Genomic DNA, 8,240 nt, shown 5'->3' with positions numbered 1-8,240 from the left:
AGCAACCGTGGGTGGCACCACCGCGGCCGGGCTGCCGAGTGGGACTGGGTCCGGTGCCAGAGCCTCTGGTCTTGGGAAGAGGCCCCCTTCTCCTTGCCAATTGGGTGTCCCTGAGCCCAAGGTCAGCCTTGTGCCCAGGCGGGGTGGACCCAGCAGGGCCGGGGCATGGGCAGCGGGCAGTGTGTGTGTGTGGGGGGTGGGAGGGCTGGGGACAGTCGGTCCTCTCAGGCCTCGTTGCCGGGCGCCAGGGTGTGAGGCGTCAGGTCTGGGCCCCCCCGGCACCCTAATCCACCCAGCGTCCCGGCAGGTGCCAAGGCTCGGATGTCAGGGGGATGACCTCAGAGCTTTGGCTGTCGCTGGCAGGCGGCTGCCCAGACTTCAAGGCCCCCGGCGGGCACCTGTCACCCAGGCTGGACTGCCGCCCTTCCCCTGCCTCGGACCGTCCAGGAGGGAGCGGGGGGTTCTGGGAGAAACAGGGTGCGGCCTGGGATCCCAGGGCCCCTTCCATGCCTGGCCCCCTGAAGCCTGCACGGGGCTGTCCTGTGGGCCAGCGGAGGAAGGCAGCCTGCTGGAGGCGGGGTCAGTGTGGGCGGCAGACTCCCTCCTGCCCCCGGGACCCACCACTGCAGCTCTGGGTGGGAGAGACCGACATGGGGCTGCTCTGCAGGCTGAGCGCCCTCCCGGGCCTGTACCCCTCCCTTCCCGCCCCGGGAGGACTGTGGGAGGAGCATTATTTACAGCAGAGAAGGACCGGGCCAGGAAGGTCAACTGTTCCATGGTGGTGGTGGTGGTGATGGTGATGGTGGAGGTGCTGGTGGAGATGGTGGTGGTGGTGGTGACGATCAGCCACGAGTGGCGGAGAAGCCAAGCTGGCCGTCTGAAGATGGCGACGGCTGGAGCCAGTGGACTCAGACGATGAGTCCAGCCCTGGACCCGAAGGGATGCCTCTGGAACCCACAGGCAAGGATGCTTCTCTACTTCTCCCTCGTCCACGTGTCCCCAGGTCCACCCCACGGGTCCTCCCGGACGTGCCCGGGTGGGGCTCACCGGAGGGTCACGGTGCGGGCGGCCAGGCTCTGGGAGCAGAGCTTTCCTGCTCCCTCAGTGGCCTGGCTCCCGGGGCTCCTGGGGCGAGTGTGGGGAGTGGGTGGGACTCTGTTTATCCTTCAGACGACGGGCAGGAAGGGCTGCGCGTTTGCGGGACAGGAGTGCCGGCTCTGCTGCCGTTCCGCGCGGCGATGCTGTTCTTCTCTTTCTTCCTGCGGCCGAGGCCCCGGGATTTCCCTCCTCACGTCCTCCCCGCGCGGGGTCTTCTTAGTTTAACATCTCGGGTTCCTGCCGCCAGCGTCTCCAGATTCCCGAGGCCCATGGGACAGAGCCAGCTGGCCACAGAACAGGTTGGGCCGACGCTCACTGAGGGCTGGCTGTGAGGCAGGCACAGGGCCCTGAGGCAGGAACTATCAGCGTCCCCACTTCACAGATGGGGAGACTGAGGCTCAGTGGGTGCAAATCAGCTCTTCAAGATTGGGAGGCTGCGGTGAGCTGTTCTCCACTCCCTGCTTGGGCTCCTGGCCTGACGGGCCGCTCAGCGACACTCTGACAGCAGCATCGAGAGCAAGTGGCTCAGCAGCCTGTCCTCCCTCGTGTCTCTGCTCCCACCCCCCACCCCACACCACCCCCACCGGCCCTGGAGAGCATCCCCTGCTCTTTCAAGATTTAACTCAAACAGCTCCTCCTTTGTGAGGGTTCCCCAGGTAAGGCTCCCCGCTTTCCTTGTGACCTCACTGAGCCAGGTCAGAAAGTCCTGCACCATTTTAGTCAACTTGGAAGGATGGAGAGAGAGAGAGAGAGAGCAATTAGAGGAGGGGGAGGAGAGGTAAATGGAGGGGCCATCAAACAGGGCTGCTCACGATGTCGCCTTGTGGAAAGGTGTCGATGGAAACACCAGCGCCACCGTCACCGTTATCCCGCCCACGCCAGGCGATGGGAACACAAAGCAGGAAGCCGGGACCTCGGAGGGCGGTGAGGGCGCTGTAGAAAGGGGTCGTGACCAGCCCACGCGGATCTACACGCGCTAGCTCTCATTTGTCCTTAGGTGGCGGGGTGGCGGGGGTGGGGGCAACTTTACGATCTTCAGTGGGAGAGCGAGAGCGTGAGCTCTAGGGGTAGGTGCCTGGGGGCCCCTGTGGTCTCCCTGGAACCAGAGCCCTGGGACCCGAGCGGCCCCCATGCTCCAAGCAGGAGGCTTCTCAGCGAAGCCCTGCTCCTGGCTGTGGCCCGGGGGCCGCGGATGTGGGCAGGGCCCGGGCAGCTAAATTGGTTCTCCTCTCCATAAGACTGGCATTTCTTAATCAAGTGAAAAAGACAAAATTTCCCTCTTAACTGACATGATATGAGGAGTTTCCACAGACACTTTGTCAAATGAGTTTTGTTTAAGAGAAACCAAGGACAATGGTGGAACCTGAGAGAGTAACTCCTGGTAATTCTCTATTGGACAACATGACATGTTGAATTACCAATTTCTATCAGATCATGTCTAATAATAGATATTTTAAAATACAATTTTCTTCTGTTAGCTATGAAATTAGTGAGTCAAACATATTTAAAATATGGATTGGTAAGTTATTGGAAAAACTATACTTAAGGTATGGACTTTGTTGTAAACAAACAACAATGCTTAACAGAAAGAAAAAATTAAACTGTTTTTCTACAGTTGCTAGAAGTCCTTGAGGCAGACATTCAAACAACTTCCCACCAGATTGTCTATAAAAACAAAACAAAACTAAACCTCATCCCAACACCTGAATCAAACCCTAAGAGACAAATTATTGCCAGCATATAGCACTCAATCCCCAGTGTGGGCCGTGCAGGAGGCAACTGAAGTTCAAATGTCGGACACGCCTCTCGCTGGCTGTGTGACCTTGACCCACACTTCACCACCCCTGGGCTGTGGTGAGAGTCAGGAGATATGAACTCTCGGGGAGCCTCGCCCACGGAGCGCCCTCCAGGCTGACGAGGGTGATTCCTGGGGCCACGCGGAGGCTCGTGGGGCGTCAGCCCTGGGCCCGGCCCTTCTGGGCCCTCCTCCCGCCTGCCTCCTGCTTCGTCCTGGGTCTTTCAGGTCCAATTTGCTCTCTAACTTCGGTTGCTAAGCAACAGTGCTGCTTCCCATACGGCCTGAGCCTTATAAAACGTATGGAAACTGGCGGAGCCGCCCGGGCCCAGGGGCTGCTCCCACCCTTGGTTCTGTAGCAGTGAGGGTTTGTTGTTGTTGTTTTCTGTTTTTAATCAAATAAACAAGCCAGCCAGCACGCTCTGGTCTCACCGGGCCCTCGCCGTCAGAACCGGGTCTGACTTCCCGGGGCCTGGAGCTGAGCCCGGTACCTGGAGGGGCTGGGGGCGGGCCAGCTCGGAGTGGATGGGCTTTCCCGTCAGCCTGATGAGAAGGTCTAGAACAGCGGTTCTCAGCCTGTGGGTCGCGACCCCTTAGGGGGTCGAATGACCCTGTCACAGGAGTCGCCTAAGACCATCGGAAAACACATATATAATTACATATTGTTTTGTGATGAATCACTCTGCTTTAATTATGTTCACTTTGTAACAATGAAAATACATCCTGCATATCAGATATTTACATGACGATTCGTAACAATAGCAACATTACAGTTATGAAGTAGCAACGAACATAATCTTATGGTTGGGGGTCACCACAACATGAGGTGCTGTATTAAAGGGTTGTGGCATTAGGAAGGTTGAGAACCACTGGTCTAGAACTTAGCTGATGACTGCATGACGTTGTGAGTGTACTAAGTGTCACTGACAGAGAAACTGATGTCATGTGTCCATCCCCTCCCATCCCTGTCCATCCCTGTCCATCCCGGTCCATCCCCTCCCATCCCTGTCCATCCCCGTCCACACCCTCCCATCCCCATCCATCTGGTCCATCCCCGTCCACCCACTCCCATCCCTGTCCATCCCCGTCCACCCCCGTCTGAGGCTCTGCTGTTGGGCCCCCGCTCACACTCTCTTGGCCTCACCTGTTTCCTGGCTGCAACCCCTTGTTCCTGGAGGCCCCGGGGGTCACCCCTCATTATCACAGTCTCACCTCCTGGGCCACGTCAGCCCTGGAGTGACGGACCCAGAGGGCACCCAAGCAGCTCCCACTCAGAGGCCCTGCCCGGGCCTGGGCTCGGGGTTCTGGCCTCTGGGGGCGAACGCCTGCATCCTCAGAGGCGGTTGTGCTGGTGACACAGAGCCCACGTGTGAGTGTTTCCCACAGGCCGGCACATAGTAGGTGCTCAATAAATTAAAGCATCCCCAGCTGCAGGGGCTGGTGTGCAGGGACGGGGAGGGGGCTGCTGCCTGGGAGACTTCCTGGAAGCTGGGGCCTGGGGGACGATCCCCCACCTCCCACCTCCCACAGTGCTCTTCCCTCGCGGGTCTCACCAGCCGCCGGGCCAGGGGCAGGTGGACGGGCTTGTGTCTCACACACTGAATGCGACACCCAGCGAGAGGAGGCCCAGCCGAGGGATCCCCAAGGAGCTGAGACAGACCGGGTGACCGTGACCTGAGAGGGGACAGGTGGGGTGACCTTGACCTCAGAGGGGACAGGCATATGGTGGGGAAGTGGGTTCCTCCCTCGCCCCCTATGGCCCCGCCCTGCTAGGCGGGATGCAACACCACATCCAGGGCACAGGCCACCAGGAGCGCCCCGGGGCCTCCCCCTCAGAATGGGGGTGAGCACAGGTGCCCCTCCCCCATCTCCGAGGGACTGTCCAGGGCACAGGGACCTGCTGGCCTCGGGGACACTAGTTTGAGCAAAGCAGCGTCCGCAGCTCCCGGCCTGCAGGGCCCTCTCCTTCCCGCGGCCTTTTTTGGTGGCTGAAACCCTAGCCTGAGCCCAGAGCCAGACAGGCCGGCAGACAAGCACATTCTTCTCAGGGGAGCTCCCCCCCCCCTCTTCTTCCTCCTCCAGGGCCTGCCCAGGCCTGGCCCCGGGCTGGGTTGCAGGCTGTGCGGCCTGCACTGTTGCTCCCGGGGACTTGGGGTGGGAAGGACCCCCGAGGCCCTGGGCTGGGCTGGGAGTCCTGCGGGAGGAGCTGACTCCAGGGCCCCTGGGCGTCCGGCTCCAGCGCTGGCTGTGGGCCCTTCTGCCCCATTTCTGGGCAAACCCCAGCTTGTCCTGACTCAGTTTCCCCAGTGACTGCCCCAGATCCTGGAGGTCAGAGGATTGAAACTTGAGCCCCCAGGCTCAGGCTCAGGGCGGGGAGCGCCCAGGGGAAGGGAAGCCTGGTTTGAGGCTGTGGGGCTCTGACGCTGTCTGACGGGGTCGGGGGTGGCAGGGGTGTCTGCACTGCCCTCGGGGTCTTTCCGACAGGAGGTGCCCCCCCATTTCTCCTGCCTGGACAGGGTGGACCCCACTCCTGACTGAGGGAGGTGGAGGGCAGGGAACTTAGAATCCTGGGCCGCCTGCCCTGGCTGGTGTGTTCAGTGGGTAGAGCATCAGCCTGTGAACTGAAGGGTCCCGGGTTCGATTCCGGTCAGGGCACAGGCCTGGGTTGTGGGCTCAATCCCAGTGGGGTGTGGGCAGGAGGCAGCCGATCCATGATTCTCTCTCCTCATGGATGTTTCTCTCCCTCTCCCTTCCTCTCTGAAATCAATAAAAACACATTAAACAATAAAAAAAAGAAGTCTGGGGCCTGGCCTCAGTGGAGCAGACGTTTATTGGGCACCTAAGTGCAAGGCACTGTGCCAGGTGCCGGGATACAGAGCGACACAGACGTCCCTGCCCCGCGAGGAGCTCACAGTCTAGAGGGAGTGAGACGCATACAGTCGGCGGCAGTGACATCAGCTGGCGCTGCAGGTGCGGAGGCGGGCGGGGCGGCGGGTCCTGGGAAGCGGGCTGCTTCGGGGCAGCGCTGGGCGGAGTACAGCGTGGGCTCTGGTCAAGGGGAGCCATCGGGAGGGGAGGTGCCCATCGAGGCGGGGCCCATGGGGGCTGAGGAAGGCGCGGCTGCAGCGGGCATGGGCAGGGCTGTACCAAGTGGGCGAACACGGGGCCCGGGGACACCAGGCAGGCGCGGGGGCTGAGCTGGGTGCTGGCCTGCGCCTCTGGGCACCCTGGGCGGGAAGAGGTGCCTCTGGAAGCCAACCAGGACGGGGCCGCGGGGGCACGGCCAGTGGTCACATGGCAAGAAAGGGGCAGGGTGGACGGGGCCTGGGGGGAACTGGGTGTTGTCGGAGGCTGTCCCCGGGCTCAGGTAGAGCTAGAAAGGCCCCCGTGAAGGGCGCACGGCGGGGGGGGTGCACAGACTTAGGGAGGAGCCAGGAGTCCTAAGGTAACATTGGCGAGTTTCTCAAAATGTGGTCGGAGGGCCACCTGCCTGGGCATCGTCCGGGGAAGGGCTGAAGGGTCAGCGCTCCTGGGAACCCAGCCCTGGGGACGGTGCCCGGGCACCCGCACCACCAGCGAAAGCCCCTCCCGACCGACCGAGTCCCACCGCTGCCCCCAAGTCTGAGGGGAAAGAGGGTGGTGAGGCCAGGCCCCAGGGAAGAGAAGGGGAACCATGGGGAGGCTCAGGAGGGGCCCTTGCTCACAGGGAGAAGGTCAGTAGGTGGACGGCCACGGTCACTGAGGCTTGAGGAAGGCGGCCCTGCAGGGAGCCGGTGCCCACACCAGTCTCACCTGGTGGGCGGGGCCAGAGGTGCAGCGGGAGGTGCGGGGAGAACAAAGATGACCCTTCAAGGGAATCGGTTGTTACTTTCATGGAAAGGAGCTGACATGTGCAGGGTCACGAGGAGGTAGATGCTGACCAGCAAGAGGAGGAGCGAGGGCGGGAGGCAGGGAGGCCGGGGCGGGGCGGGGAAGGGCTGCCAGAGGCAGGCCCAGCTCCGAGGTGTGTATGTGTGGGGGGCTGGACCTAGGGGAGCGGCAGGGCGGGGGGCACAGAGCATCGCGGAGAGCAGCGCCCTCCAGGTGCAGATCAGATGCACTGGCCACAAGCCTGAGGCAGATGGATGCCCTCCCTCCTCCCCCGGGGCTGCACCTGCGAGTCCCCACCATACAGCAGGGGCGCTGACCGGCCACCACCACCGGAATGGCTGGCGCCTTCTCCCTGCTTTTCGGCCTCAAGGGTCTCAAACACAGGCCGGGAGGTCAGACCAGTGCCCTCCCCGGGAGAGCCTGGGGCCTGGGGCAGAGCCCGCCCGGGAGTCAGCACCACCCACACCTCTGAGCAGTGGACAGCCTTCTGGGGGGGGGGGGCACGGGTGGGGGGGGTGGCGTCCTGCCCTCGCACTGACTCCTGGGAAGGAAGGCTGTGGACCGCAGGACGCAGAGCCGCTGGGCACGAAAGCTGGGCAGGCCCACGATGGACGCCCCCGAGGCGGACAGGCCACCGAGAAACATTCCCGAAACATTCCCGTCAGACCCGGGCTGAGATCGAGGGGAAGCTCGGACAGGTGGGGACTGTCTGTAATGGTTTGAAAACTGAGGTTTCAAATACGAAAATGAACGAAACCTGATGGGTTTCGGAAAGGCTGGGAATCGTGTTTCCTGCTGTGACGTATCAAGACACCTAACGAGTGCTTTTCTGTGCTCCACAGCCTGGCGTTTTCCCGTCCCACACCCGAGAAAGGGGCAGGCGGAGCCCACAGACCAAACATCACCCACAGGTCAAAGGTCAGGCCGCTGCAGGAGCCCAGCCAGCTCCACCTGGCAGCAGGGAGGCCCCGCCCCTTCCAGGTGCGCCTGGGAAACCGAAGAGAAATCTGGGATTGGCAAGGCCGCCGGGCCAAACCTGGACCTCAAAGGTCAGGGTCACGGCCAGACAGTCTAGACCAGCGATGGCGAACCTTTGAGCTCGGCGTGTCAGCATTTTGAAAAACCCTAACTTAACTCTGGTGCCGTGTCACATAGAGACATGTTTTGATCTTTGCAACCATAGTAAAACAAAGACTTATATTTTTGGTATTTATTTGATATATTTAAATGCCATTTAACAAAGAAAAATCAACCAAAAAAATGAGTTCACGTGTCACCTCTGCCATGCGTGTCATAGGTTCGCCATCACTGGTCTGGACCTCACACACCTGCTGCTCAAAGTCACTGCCTGGCCCTCCTCAAGGGACTCACTCGGGCACCTGCCCCACAGCCGCACCTCGAAGGCATCCAAGAGAAAAGGTGATGGGAGAAGCGTAGCCACCCGGAGGAGCGGGCGTCCCGGGGGCCACACCGCCTG

Source organism: Myotis davidii, unplaced genomic scaffold (assembly GCF_000327345.1).
Source record: "Myotis davidii unplaced genomic scaffold, ASM32734v1 scaffold181, whole genome shotgun sequence".
In the NCBI taxonomy this organism is placed as follows: domain Eukaryota; kingdom Metazoa; phylum Chordata; class Mammalia; order Chiroptera; family Vespertilionidae; genus Myotis; species Myotis davidii.
Note: the sequence above shows the minus strand (reverse complement) of the source record.